Genomic DNA, 13695 nt, shown 5'->3' with positions numbered 1-13695 from the left:
CGGCCGGGCCGAGCCGAGCGGCCCGGAGTCGGTTGGTGCAGCTGTGTCCCCGCCGCCCAGGCGTCCGCGGCTCCGGCGTCGCCGCCGCCGCCGCCGCCTCCGCCTCCGTGGGGTCTGCGCCGGCCGGCCGGCCGGCCGCCCATCAGCCGGGAGGCAGGCCTGGAGCGCGGGGAAAGCGGCCCGGCCGCGGGCGCCGCCGCCGCCACCGCTGCCAGGTGAGCGCCCGCTTCGGCCCGTCGACCCCGTGTGCCCCCGCGGCTGTCAGTCCCCTGTTTGTGTGTGTGTGCGTCTCCCCGCCTGTCAGCGCCCCGTGTCTGCACGCGCTCCTCCCGCCACGCCTGGCCCCCGGCCCGGCCCGCAGCGTCGCCACCCCCTCCCGCTGCCCCGGGTCTTTCTGTCAGCCGCCAGCACCCCCTGGCCGAGAGGCCCCGCCCCTTCCCCTCGAGGCCCCGCCCCCGCCCCATCTGTCATCACCCGCCCCCCCCCCAACTCGCTCCCGGCTCGGGCGCCCTGCAGGCGTGAGGGTGCCGCTGCTCCCGGGGGGTCCGAGCAGCCCCCCGTGGCCACACGGCTGCAGCTGGAGGATCGCGGCGGGGCGGTGGGGGTGTCCGCAGATGCCCGCCGGACCATGCGAGGGTGCGTCTCGGTGTGAGCGCCGCGTGTGCGCCCTGAAGCTGGGAGGGGAGCGCGGCGGGCTGGTGGGGGGGCGGCCTGACCGACGTGGGGCGGGAGATGCCAGGCGACCTAGAGCCACTTGCCCCAGCGCCCGCGGGCCCGCTGCGTCCTGCGGGGACGGAGCTACTCCGGGCCTCTGGTCCGCTCTGCCGGGGAGGCAGCTGGACCGGGACTCGAGCCACTTGGGGTTACAGTAGACTCCTCCCTCCTGGGACCCCCCCCCCCCCACCTGCCCACGCGAAGGCAGCAGAGCTGGGCTCGGGCACCCCGGATGCCGCGAGGGGCACGTGAGCGGAGTTTGGGGGCTTGTGAAACCCTGCGGGTTTGGGATTTCCATTCAGAGACGCCTGTCGGAAGTGATTGAGGGGTGGGTGGGATGTGGAGCTTAGGTGGAAAGTGTTTTGAGAGCTTGAGTCATTTTGAGTTGCGTGGTTTGCATTTCTGAGCAGTGATTGCCCCGGGCTTGTGCCCTGTGAGAAACTGTTATGTGATGTAGGGGTTGGGGGGGGGGGGCGCGGAGGCTCGTGTAGATGGAGGGAGGGCACACTCCTTTCTGTTTTTATCTGTGTCATGTGGACATATAGTATATTTATTCATGAGACCTCCGTACAGCCTCGGTTTTAAAAAGGGTTACAATAGCTTCCATTTACCGATTCTCTTGTATGCTGTTATCTTGATGTGCTTTATTTGCAGTAACTTCGTATTGCGATATTTCAAAACTAAGAGAAAACGCGTCCTAAAACAATTGGTATTTTGCCGGATAATTCTCAACCACGGGGAAAGAGCCAAGAGCGCACTTCATTAGCTGGAACAACTTATTCGGGCTTAATTTGTTTCTAAGAGACACACAGTGGAAAAATCCAGAAGCAGCATAGTAGTAGAAGAGTGTTAGGAAATTAATGAAAAGAACCCTTCTATTGCTGCCTTGGAAAGATGGTATCAAACTTGCTGTAGATCACAGTGTTTCTGTGTAATGATAAACATATTAACCAAGTTGGTTTTGTGACCTTCATATGTGGCGTGGTGCTTGATTTGTGTAGTGCTTTGTAACAGGGAAACATTGCATGGGAAGCAAGGTAATTTGGGGAGAAAATGGTCCTCTTTTTTTTTTTTGCCATATTTAAGTAAGATTTCAGACCAGAGCATTCTGCTGGTGGAGGTAAGTTTTTAAATTTTCTACGATGACATCAAAAATTACAAAAGTAACTCATGTTTAAGGCAGAAACTAGAAGGAAAAAAAAAAAAAACCACTAAGGAAAGCTTAAGAAAAACGCCATTATCCCACAAACCATAGTAAACCACCCTTTCGTATTTATCCCTTTAGTCTTTTGTTCCCATATGGAAGTATGTTTTTTCTTACAGAAATGCTACTGTACTATAAAATTGTGTTATGGTCTGCTTGTTAACACTTACAAATAGATTGTGAGCAGTATGTCTTGTTTTTGTAAGAACTTGTTTCTTTTCTGATCCTTTTAAAAAAGAGATTAGAATCTTTGCTTAGAGTGCTCCAACAGCTTCCCATCTTAAAGTAAAAGCTGAAGTCCCTGCCGTGGCCTTTGAGGCTGCCTCCGTGTCCTCATTTCCAGCCTTGCCCCACACATCTCTTTGCTGTTGCCTAAAAACTTCAAGCAAACACCAGCGTCAGCGCCTTTGCATTTGCTCTTGTGTCGGCTTGGAACCCTGTTTCCTGGATACTGTGGTTCTTGCCTCAGGTCTCTGCTCCAGTATAACCTTCTAGTGCCTTTCCCTGACCACGCTGTGGAAGACCCACCTCATCTCCCTGTCCTCCTTAATCAACCTTACTGTTTTTTCATGGTACTTACCACTACTTGGTAAATACCAATTTATTTGTTGGTTTACTGTCTCTTTCCCCCCATTAATCTGTAAGTGTGAGGTTTTTTTCACTGATGGATCTTTAGAGCCCAGAACCTGACACATAACGGGTGCTTAATCAGTGGCTCAGACGGTAAAGCGTCTGCCCGCAATTCGGGAGACCCGGGTTTGATCTCCGGGTTGGGAAGATCCCCTGGAGAAGGAAATGGCAACCCACTCCAGTACTCTTAACTAGAAAATTCCATGGATGGAGGACCCTGGTGGGCTACAGTCCATGGGGTCGCAAAAAGTCGGACATGATTGAGTGACTTTTCACTTCACTTTTCACTTCAATCAGTATTTGCTGAATGAACGAATGAATGAATGCTCGTTATCCATCCATTCATGAGACCTTCCTGGAAGCCTCCTAGGCTGTTAGATAGCCATATCATGAAGTGGGATAACATCCTTTAAAAGTCAGAATTGGCCTCTCCTTTACATATCTGAGGTGAAGAATTTCACAGTGTGAGGCTTATGATCTTAAAAAGAATTACAGTCTTGATTTAACTTGCACAATTGAGGGAAGGAAGAGTTTTGGCCACTGTTACTGACTTTTCTTCTTATGCATTATCCCTTATGTTACACTGGAAATCTTTGAAACATTTCAAGTATTCCAGTGGTGTTGACAGCTATGATTTTGGTTTGGTGGTTCTTAGTGATAGTTTTAGCCTCAAGAGCATAATGAGTTTTTTGTGTCAACAGATAACCAGAGATTACAGCTTTACTGCATTTTCATCTGAGGAGTAGCTGTTATATTTACTTATTTTCCTGGCAATTCTATCCTTTTCAACTCCCTGCTTATCAGTTTTTGGATGGTCTAGCAGGTAACTTAAGATTTTTTTTTTTTTAAAAAAAAAACATTTTAAAATAAATCCTTGATCTCTTGAGCCTTTTACATTTCTCATTTGACTCTTGAACTATTTGAAAGTACCAGTTTCATCTTTCAAGACAAAATGACAATTATAGTAAAACATATAATTGCATTTTCATTATAAGGAAGGGGAAATTTGTATACTGAGGCAGAAATTTTCCAGAGAGAATAGAGTGTGAGTGTAAGGTTTTTAAAGGCTTGAATTTCAAGGAGGCAATCTTTAATTTTAATGAGTTTTTGCAAAGAATCCTTGCTTTTGCTCTAAAGGAAAAGAATTCCTTTGAACACAATCCAAACCATCAAAAAGTTTTTTTTTCTGATGCTTCAGATATATTTGGGGGAAGAAGTCGTAAATGAAAAATTTTGTTCTTTTAAAGGAAGGCCTAAAGGGAATGTGTTAAGAATTTATTTGTATTTGTTCCACAGGCATTTATTAAGCACGTCGTTGGGGCAGCCATACAAGCACATTGTATGGGCTGCATCACCACGTTTAGTTTTAGATTACCTGCCTGATTTGTTATTATTTATTCCCTTCTTTCACTTGGCTACCTCCCTTCTCTCATCAGATTCCCTTCCTAAGTGATCTCATCCGTTCCTGGGACTTTATTACCCTCTGGATGCAGATGACTGCCTCAGTTACACCTCCCGCCTGGGCCTTTCTTTGGTTCTAGATTTACAGTTTTAGCTCCTGCCTCCCTTCTCTCTCTCCTTGCAGACTCATAATGATCTCAAACTTCACATGCCCACAATTGATCTCTTAGTCTCTCCCTCTCAAGCTTCCAGATTTGTATTCCTCATTCTCGATCCCTCTGCCCTCTCTTCTCCTGCCTTCTCCTGCCCCCAGCCTCCCTTTAGTCAGCACTGTCCGTCCATTCATTGTTTAGCCGGAGACCTGAAAGTCGACCTGAACTTTCCCCCATTCCTCAGCCCACATCTGGTTCATCAGTGTGGGCTGTCGGCCTGGGCTCCAGATACTTCAAGCCCGCCCTCCCCTCCGTCCTCCTCATCCGGCTACCGTCCTCTCTCAGCTGGGGTGACTGCCCCTGCCTGCCGCCTGGTCTCCCAGCTTCCACTCCTGCCTTCTCTAAGCCATTCTCCCCCTGCAGCCAGCGAGCCTATCAGACCTTGCCCCTCGAGCGTGCCCTGCCCATTTCGAGGCCTCTCACCGCCCTGAGAGCCACGTCCACACTCGAGTGCCAGCCTCTGCCTCTTCTCCACCCTCCACTCCTCGCTTGCCGCGCTCCTGTATGGTGGAAGTACTGTCGGTTCTTCTCGGTGCCAACTTCTCTTCTGTACAGTGCTTCCCTCTGCCCAGCACTGGTCCCCAGACTCTTCTAGGAGAAGGGCCTTCTCCGACATCGGGTCTCAGTGAAAATGTCCCTTCTCAGAGGGGTCCCTTCCCTGATCACCCCTTTATAGCAGCTTCCTCCTCACTGTCCCCTCTCAGTACACATGAATTTCCTGCTTAGCATGTCACCAGAATTCCGAGTATTTCATTCAGATGTTTGTTTCCTTCTTTATGGTCCATTCCCCCAATAGACTGCAAGACCGAGAAGGCAGAGACAGCCTTGGCCTATTTATGGTCCAATCTTGGCCCCATCTCTGTGTAGATTCCACTAGCTACACAGTGGAATGATAAAGTGATTGTAACAGCCAACCTTTTTTGAAATTATGTGTCAGGTCCATGGTTAAGTGTGTTCACACATTATCTCTCAACCTCTGGGAGAAGGTACTAAGGTGGTGATGGTTACTTATCATTTTTTATTGTTGTTTTGAGACAATTGAGCTTAGAGAAGTAACTTTTGAAGTTACAAAGCTAAGAAAGTGGTGGAGCTAGAATTTGGATCTGTATGGTCTGACTGTAGAATCTTTCCTCTTATTCTTTGCTGCCCTCTGATAAGAAGGTAGGAATGAATAAATAAACATGGAACAGTCTGTGAGATTAATATTGGGTGGTTCTTCATGTTTGTGTTTCTGAGCATACATTGGAGCATAAAAAACAATGCTTGTGTTAGGGTTGTGGATTTCCTGGAAACTTTCTGTTAACAAGCCCTATACTGAAGCATATAGATTAGTTTGTGTTCGGGCTGTTTTTTTTTAAATAAAAATTTTAAATATATTTATTTATTTATTTGGCCATGCTGGGTCTTAGTTGCAGCATGCAGGATCTAATTCCCTGACCAGGGATCAGACCCAAGACCCCTGCACTGGGAGTGTGGAGTCTTAGCCACTAGACCACCAGGGAAGTCCCAGGCTCTGTGTTTTAATTTTACCTCTGCCACTTACTAGCTGCAAGCCCTTGGGCAAATTCCTTAACAGCCTAAGTCTGTTTTTTTTTTTTTTTTTTTCAGCTGTAAATGGAGAAAAATAATATTTCTTATCTCACAGGGTCATTATAAGTAGCATAATTATACACAAAAAGCAATTAATGTTAGCTATTAATATTATATGGAGGAAAAAAGTTCGGAAAAGACTTTTGGCCCCATTAACAAACTAGAGTTGGGTTAAGAGTGAAAGACCATAATTAACAGTATTGTTTCACTGATTCTGGTTTTGAGTTTATAAAAATTATCAGGGCGTTAACTCTGGCTTAGAATTTGTAATCATTCTGGATGCAGCTTTTGTTTGTATTTAGTTAAATGCTTGTAGGTGAGAGAGTTTTGTTTTCTTCTTTTTCTTTTTAGACTCTTCCCAGTCTTAAGAGTCTCAGGGTAGAGGGATCCTTTGAGACGGTAGATTTTTTTTTTCCCCCATTCACGACTGTTACAGCTTACTTCATAATGATTATCACCAGGGAGCTTGCTTTAAATAACCAAGCAAACAGTAGGCCCAGCACAGGCACGGATGAGCTTGGCAGCGCTTATGATGAAATATCTGGGCATAGCTGTGTTTTCTGGTGGGACAGCTTATGAGCAAGTGCTAGTCTGATGACTTCCATCATTTCTGTGAAACAGAGGTTCGCTAAGAGTACGTGCAAAGAAGTCAGAGGAAAAGCAAGGAGACTTGACATACAGTCAAGGTCAGGAAGAGGAAGAGTGAACTTGGGGCGATGCCCATGACCTCTCGGCGGTATGCAGGGCTCTGTTGAGGTAGGAGACTCTGGGTTGATCAGAGCACCAGTAGCAGACAGCTGGCTGGTGTCAGGAGCAAGTAAGACCTCTAGTTATAAGACTGAGCCAGGGTTGAGGCGGGCTGCAGTGAGTCGCAGCGGGACAGTGTAGCAGAGGAACTACACTGTTCCTCCGAGCAGGGAGTGATCAACATAAGCAGGAAAGGGGGTCCCAGCTGGACGTGGAGGAGAAAAGGGCCAGAGGTGTGGATGAAACCAAGCACTGGGTGTATTGGAGCACTGGAGTAGAGAGGGACATGTGAGTGGGAGATTTCAGAGTTGGAGCAATTAATTACCGGACAGAACAGGCGCCTGGGTTTTGCCACAGACATACATAGCCCAAGTGAAGTGAACTCAGTGAAGGAGGCCATGTAACTGAAGCTCAAGAGTTGTTTGGGTCATCCCTGTGGTTATCCAGGCCATCAAAAGGATGGCAGGACCTTGGCGGTGCAGAGAAGGAAGGCATGCCCAGTCTTGGGTGAATGGCGTACCAGCAATGAGAAGAAGGTTGATGGCCAGCCTGGAGGAGCCTCAGGAGACTGGGGCATTTTGCCTGAGAGCAGTGGCAGAGCAGTGACCTGGAAGCTTTGTTGGTTGCGGGGTCTCTCTGGAAGAAATCAGCCTTGGCTCAAGTTCATTGTGCTTCTGAAGGCATCCCGATTCCAAGTGAGCAGCATGGGTGACATGTAGTATTGTGTTTCTATACCTGGTTGTGGAAATCATCTGAGGGTCTGCGTTAAAAATTCAGCTTCCAGGGCCCCACTCCAGGCCCACCGAATTAGAATTTCCAGGAGAGGGGACTGAGAATGTATATTTTAACATTCCACTCTCCACACACATACCTGGTAATTCTTTTTTTTTTTATTTAATTGGATAATTGCTTTACAATGTTGTGTTGGTTTCTGCCATACATTGACATGAATCAACCATAAGTATACATATGTCTCCTTCTTGAACCTGACTCCCACTCCCCACCCCATCCCACCCCTCTAGGTCGTCGCAGAGCGCCTGTTGAGCTCCTGGTACTGAGCAACTTCGAGCTAGCTATGTATTTTACATATGCTAATGTGTATAGTTTAGTGCTACTCTCTCCATTTGTCTCCTCTGCTAATCCTTCGTAATTAAGCAGGATTGGGAAAGGTGGCTGTAGTGGATAAGAACACGGGAGGCCAACTGCTTAGGTCTGAAGTGAGGCAGGTGAGGGCGTGCCTTAGCCTGTGACTCTTAATAGCTTGCCTTTCCAGGTTTAGCTGATGGCAGAGGCTCTGAGTTAGAGACCCTCCATTAGAGTCTGTCACCTTGGCTAAAGCAAGAAGAGACAGCTGGTGATGACAGAGACAAAACTCCCTCTACAAAGTCATCCAGAGGATAGCAGTTTGGGGACACTCAGAGAGGAAACAGTCTTGTCTGCCTCCGTGGTCTCTGAATACATTAATCAATCATAATTGCTATCCTGTTCAGCAGGGATAGGTCGAATTATGGTTTGATTAGTTCAGAAAGGTTGAGAAGGAAGTAATGCAGTTTGATTTAGAAAGCTTTCATCCTAATCCTGCATGTTTTAATGTCAGTTATCAGTAATGTTAACTTATATGACACAGTTCTATCTCTGAGGACACTGGATTAAAAAACCCTTACTCAATGAAAAGCCAAAGACTAGAGCAGTTATTATCCCCAAGGGGCCTCGTACACGACTAGATAGTATCATGATACCAGAAGGCCTGCCACCCCATGCTCCCAGCTTTTATGAAGAAAATTCTGTTTGTTTCCATGATAAGGACAGGGAATCCTACAGGAGAATAGCTGCTAGAGAGGGAACTTGGGATTGGTTCACCATCCAAGATAATATTTCTTATCTCACAGGGTCAATGTGAGTAGCATAATTGCACTCAAAAAACCAGTGTTAGCTATTAATGTTACATGGAGAAAAAAAGGAGAAGATTTTAGCCCCATTAACAAATTAGGGTTTGGTTAAGAGTGAAAGACCATAACTAACAGTGCTTGTTTCACTGACTCCTGTTTTGTTTATGAAAATGATCAGGAAATTAACTCTTTGGCTTGGGATTTATAATCATTCTGTTGATTCTGACCATCCTGGGCTGACTGCTTAGAATCCCCTACTGCTGGTGAGGAAGGTGTGAGTTTGAGCAGCATGTTTAGAATACTAAACTATACTTAGCGCCCGGTTCGTCATAGCCAAACACTAAAAGCTTCGGGAAAACAATGTTGTTGGCCCTGCCAGACAGAAGTAGTTGCTTTGGACCTTGAGCTTGAAACTTAGCTTGCTGGATCGCGTGCTCTGTTTCTTATTTCCTCGTAGCAGTGTCGGTACTGAGGGGCCTGGCTTTCAAACTTGATGAACGGGGCACCAAACGTGGCACAGTGTCTCGGCTGTATCCCCGTCGCTTTGCACGTCCTTCCGCGCACTGTCCCATCACCCTGCTAAACTGCCGGCAGCCATCTGCCTGCACATTTTGAGACCCAGAAAATGTGGCAGTGGAGGCTTAACAATGCCAGCTCCCCCAGAATTTTCTGTTTGCAAGTTGAAATTTTTAAAAAGTAATTCCCTTTTAGGAAAAAAAAAAAAGAAAAAGAAAAACCAAACAGGAATTTAGAATATTTTTCCCTTGTAGAAAAACATTTTCTTCTAAAGCTGAGAAATACTGAGCAGAGGCCAAAGAGCGTTAGTGATACTAAGTGTGGTCTCTAATATCCCACTTTTCCTGTCCTCCAGAGCTCGGGACCCCTGAAGGCTCTGCCGTGTCATGGTGCCCTTGACAGCATCTGACTCACTTAAAAAGTATTTCAGTTTGTGAAGTGTTTGTATGCCTGTTGATCTAGGCACTTTGGGGTTAAAAAAAAAAGTCTCTGGTCTCCAGGAACTTTTTTTTTTTTTTTTAAGTTAGACGAGGTGCATTTAAGTTTCTAACCTAAAGCAGGTCGTGCACTGTGCTGCAAAGGAGGTATAATCAAAATATGGGTTCCCAGACAAAAGAGGGGTTATTTCTGGTGGTGGGTGGAGGTGGCAAGAGGGGGTTGCAGGATAGTTTCAGGGAATATTTGTCATCAGACTGGATCTTGAAGGTTGGGGAGAATTTTGAACTCTTCTTGATATTCTGTGTTTACTAAGGCATCGTTTATTTTAGCAAGACTATAGAAATATTTTGGTGCTTAATGAATTAGCTTTCAGTTAGCTAAATGACTCACTCATCCAGCATGCCTCATGCCTTAATTACTTTGCATAACTTGTCTCCCTAAGTAACATATGAAGTATTAAGGAATGTGTGATGGCGAAAGGCTTTTATGGAAGCCCTTAAAGATAATCTTGGGATCATAGTAGATATCACAAATCCCTGAAGAAATGGAAGCATTGTGCTGTGGTGGTGAGTAGGAAATCAGAATGGCGGCAGAAGGTGCATGTTTGGGTGTGCCGTTTAGGAACCGGGGGAAGATGGCACTCTTGGGGACGCTGGTGAAGACCCGATAGGGAAGGCATAGTCTGCTGGGTTAGGAGGCCTCTTTTTGTTTTAATGACTTTTTAAAGAGTCATTTATTTTTTCATTTTTGTCCTCACTGAGTCTTCATTGCTGTGTGCGGGTTTTCTCTGATTGCAGAGAGGGGGGACTGCTCTCCGTTGCGGCGCTCAGGCTTCTCACTGCGGTGGCTTCTCTTGTTGCAGAGCACAGGCTCTAGAGTGTGCGGGCTTCAGTAGTTGTGGTGCATGGGTTTAGTTGCCCCACAGCATGTTAGATCTTCCCGCATCAGGGATTGAATGCGTGTCCCCTGCATTGATAGGTGGACCCGTAACCTCTGGACCACCAGGGAAGCCCTCGAGGCCTCTTGAATACCATGATAAACTGAAGATGGTTTATCAGCTCCTTCTCATTCCCCCTTGCTCTAGTGGGACCGAGCACATGGGGTTTTATAGAAAGGCTGTGAAGCCATGCCCAGAATTTCTCTTCCTGCCCCAAGCCTCTGTAGTTCTTGTTGCTTGTCCTGCCTCAGACCTGCGTCTTTGTGCTACAGATTCAGTCATATTGCTGTGGTCCCTCTGAATGAATTGTTGCTCCTTTAGCAAGCCCATTTTTTGCCATGGTAAGTTAGTGACAGATGGACCATTGTACCAGCCGTGCAAATGGTTCTACTATGCCAGAGACCTTGCACTTTTTCCTTTCCCATGCGAAGGCTCTATTTTCAATCTTCCACTTGCTCCAGCAGACCAACACTTAATTTTCTAGGAAGCTGAAAAACATACTCCTTGCTACTTTATGTGCTGAAATGGGGCCCTGGCTCAGAATTCTGATCCCCTTGGGAATAAACACATAGGGTTTTGAAAAGATACTATTTCCTTTTTCCTTTATTCCTCATGATGCCAATAGCATTTTAAAAGCCAAGAGATTTGGCAGTGCTCTATGCCCCATCCTACCATCAGGGTGACTAAAGCAACTCTGAGAGAATGAATTCAGTTGTTCACCAATGATGTACTTTTTGTCTGCTGTGTGTCAGGTACTGTGCTAGACCCCATGGGGGAGCAAGTCAGACGTGGTCTCCCTGTGGCCTCATGCCCCTGAGAGTCTGGAGGCTCCATAGCCAGGAAGCCAGGACAGGTTTGTGGAGTAACGATAGGTGGGGGCAGAAAGGCCTGGTATCTAGTCCCACTTTTGCCTTTTACCAGTTACATGATCCTAGGCATTTGCCCCTCTTTCCTGTCAGATAGAATAAAACACAATTTTAAAAGGTTTATAAACGTCTTATAAAACTTAAATGACAGTACATAAATAAGAGTTTGAAAAGGTCAAGTTACATATATGCAAATGTAGGTAGAGAACATCAGCCTCTGTCTTGTTCAGAAGGAATAGCTGATGGAGAGTTTCCACAACTCCTTGGCTTCAGAAAATGACCAAATACAATATTTGGACTATATATTATTAATATTTCACTAATTCTAATGTTTGTTAATAACAAGTAAGACAACCAGCTATTTGTTGGTGCCTGAAGTTAACATGGACTACTTCGTCACCCCTGAACGTGTGCTCGCTCAGTTGTGTCCGACTCTTTGCGACCCCATGGACTATAGCCCGCCAGCCTCCTCTGTCCATGAGATTATCCCGGCGAGAATACTGTAGCGAGTTGCCATTTCCCTGACTCCAGAGAGCCTGTTTGAGTCCAGGACTGCACATCCACTCAGGCTGCATTTACAACCTGCTGGTTTTCCCTGCAGATTTCAGACTTGCCAGTCCCTTACCATCATGTGAGCTGGTTCCTTAAAGTAAATCTCTTAATTTGTATGTGTGTGTACACACACACACACACACACACACGTATTCTGTTGGTTCTGTTTCTCTGGAGAACCCACATGGCTGAAAGAGGAGGAACAAGTGTGGTAAGCAAGGTGCTAAGTGTGGTTTTAGCCACATTGAATTTGAGGGGCCTATGGAATCCACAGGGAGATGTGCATGCATGCGTGCTCAGTCATGTCCAACTCTGTGGCCCTGTGGACTCTGGCCTGCCACAGCCTTCTCAGTCCATGGAATTCTCCAGGCAAGAATACTGGAGTGGGTTGCCATTTCCTTCTCCAGGGGATCTTCCCAATCTAAGGATCAAACCTGAGTCTCTTGAGTCTCCTGCATTAGCAGGCAGATTCTTAACCAATTGTGCCACCTGGGAAGCCTCCAGGGAGATACCAGCAGGGAAATGTAGCCAGGATGTGGAGAGCTCACACGAGAGGTCTGGACTGCAGAGATGTAAGATTGGAAGATACTTCCACACCAGTTGGAAGTATGTAGCTGTCAGTTGAAGCTGTGTGTGGGGTGATTTCAGAGAGAGAGTGGAGTAAGGTAAGAGGAGGGTCAAATGGAACCATAGGAAACAGGGACATTTAGGGGAGAGGCAGAGGAAAAGAAGCCAGAACCAAGGAGGAGCAGACAGAGAGGAGGAAAATGAAGAGAGTGTGGGTTGTGGAAATCAAGGCAGAGAAATTTCAAGAGTGCAGCATTGTCAAGTGCCCTGAAAAGGTCGAAGGAAATGTTGCTATCCATCCACCGAACCCAGCTCTTAGGAGGTACCATTAGAGGTGACTGTTTCAGTGTCATAATTCATTAGAGCCGGTGGAATAGAGCAGGGGTCCCCAGTCTCCTGGATCTCATGCCTGGTGATCTGAGGTGGAGCTGATGTAATAATTAGAGAAATAAAGCGCACAATAAATGTACTGTTCTTGAATCATCCTGAAACTCTTCCCCTGCCCCAGTTGGTGGGAAGACTGTCTTCCACAAAACGGGTCCCTGGTGCCAGAAAGGTGGGCGACTGATGGGATAGAGGACCAGGTGATGAAGTGGAGATCTGGGTCTGCCTCTTAAAGGAGACCAGTGATGAGGTATGAGGAGAAGAGGGGCTGTGGGTTTCTTGAGGAAGGGGCGATTTTAGGATGCGAGGGATTCTAGCATGTTCAGAGGCTGAAGAGACAGAGCTCGAAGAAAGGACGAAGGCAGGGATTCAGGGGAGAGAAAGGACAAGTGATGATGAAGGTGTCCTCTGTGGATGGATGGACGTGCACCAGGGTGGTCAGCAACATTGCCAGAGGAGGGCTGCCTCTGGCATTTGGTATGGGAAGGGGAAGGCCATGTGGGGGTACTGGTGTGCCTATAGGAGCTTGGGGCCAGAAGTTCTGCACTCATAAGAGCATCTAGTTTCTTTGTGAAGGGGACCCCTGGCAACAAGCGATAGCCAGGGGAGAGGGTGTGCAGAAAGGTCTTTGTGAAAGTGGAGGCTGATTATTGTTCCTCCTTGTCTATTGTATGAAAGTTAAACTCCACAGCCTGATGTTTATAAAGTCCTCCACAGTCTGCCTTTAGCCAATTCTGCCAGACTCCCTCCCTATCTTCCTTTGTTTTATTCCAGCACACTGTGTACTTCAGCTGAGAGTATCTCTGTTGTAGCCCTGGAGTGTGGCTCTGAGAGGCTGGATGCTGCAGGGGAGACGCGAGTGGACTGTGAGTCGGGAGTCCGGTCACCCAGTCCTGGCTCCTCCATTTACTAGCAGTGGGACCTTGGACCCACCTTAACGTCTCCATTTCTACATTTGCAAACTGTTAATTACAACAGCACTGATGATAAGTGGTGCTGATGATGGTTGTGTCAGATGAGAAAACGTGCTTCAAAGTAATTTGAAGAG

The 13695-nt window shown here is 47.0% G+C and overlaps 1 protein-coding gene across 2 annotated transcripts in view; it reads left to right on the top strand.

Annotated features, from left to right (window-relative positions):
- Positions 1-13695, top strand: part of ZHX3 (zinc fingers and homeoboxes 3) — a 111436-nt gene continuing 97741 nt past the window's right edge. Inside the window, exon 1 of one of the 2 annotated variants that reach the window (XM_043480234.1) lies at positions 1-215. The gene's annotated coding sequence lies outside the window, so the exon portion shown is untranslated. Of the gene's footprint in view, positions 216-485; positions 637-13695 lie in introns of those variants that run through there. The other variant, XM_043480233.1, reaches the window with a different exon arrangement.

This window comes from Cervus canadensis, chromosome 10 (assembly GCF_019320065.1).
Source record: "Cervus canadensis isolate Bull #8, Minnesota chromosome 10, ASM1932006v1, whole genome shotgun sequence".
In the NCBI taxonomy this organism is placed as follows: Eukaryota; Metazoa; Chordata; class Mammalia; order Artiodactyla; family Cervidae; genus Cervus; species Cervus canadensis.
This window is presented reverse-complemented; position numbering and strand designations above follow the sequence as displayed.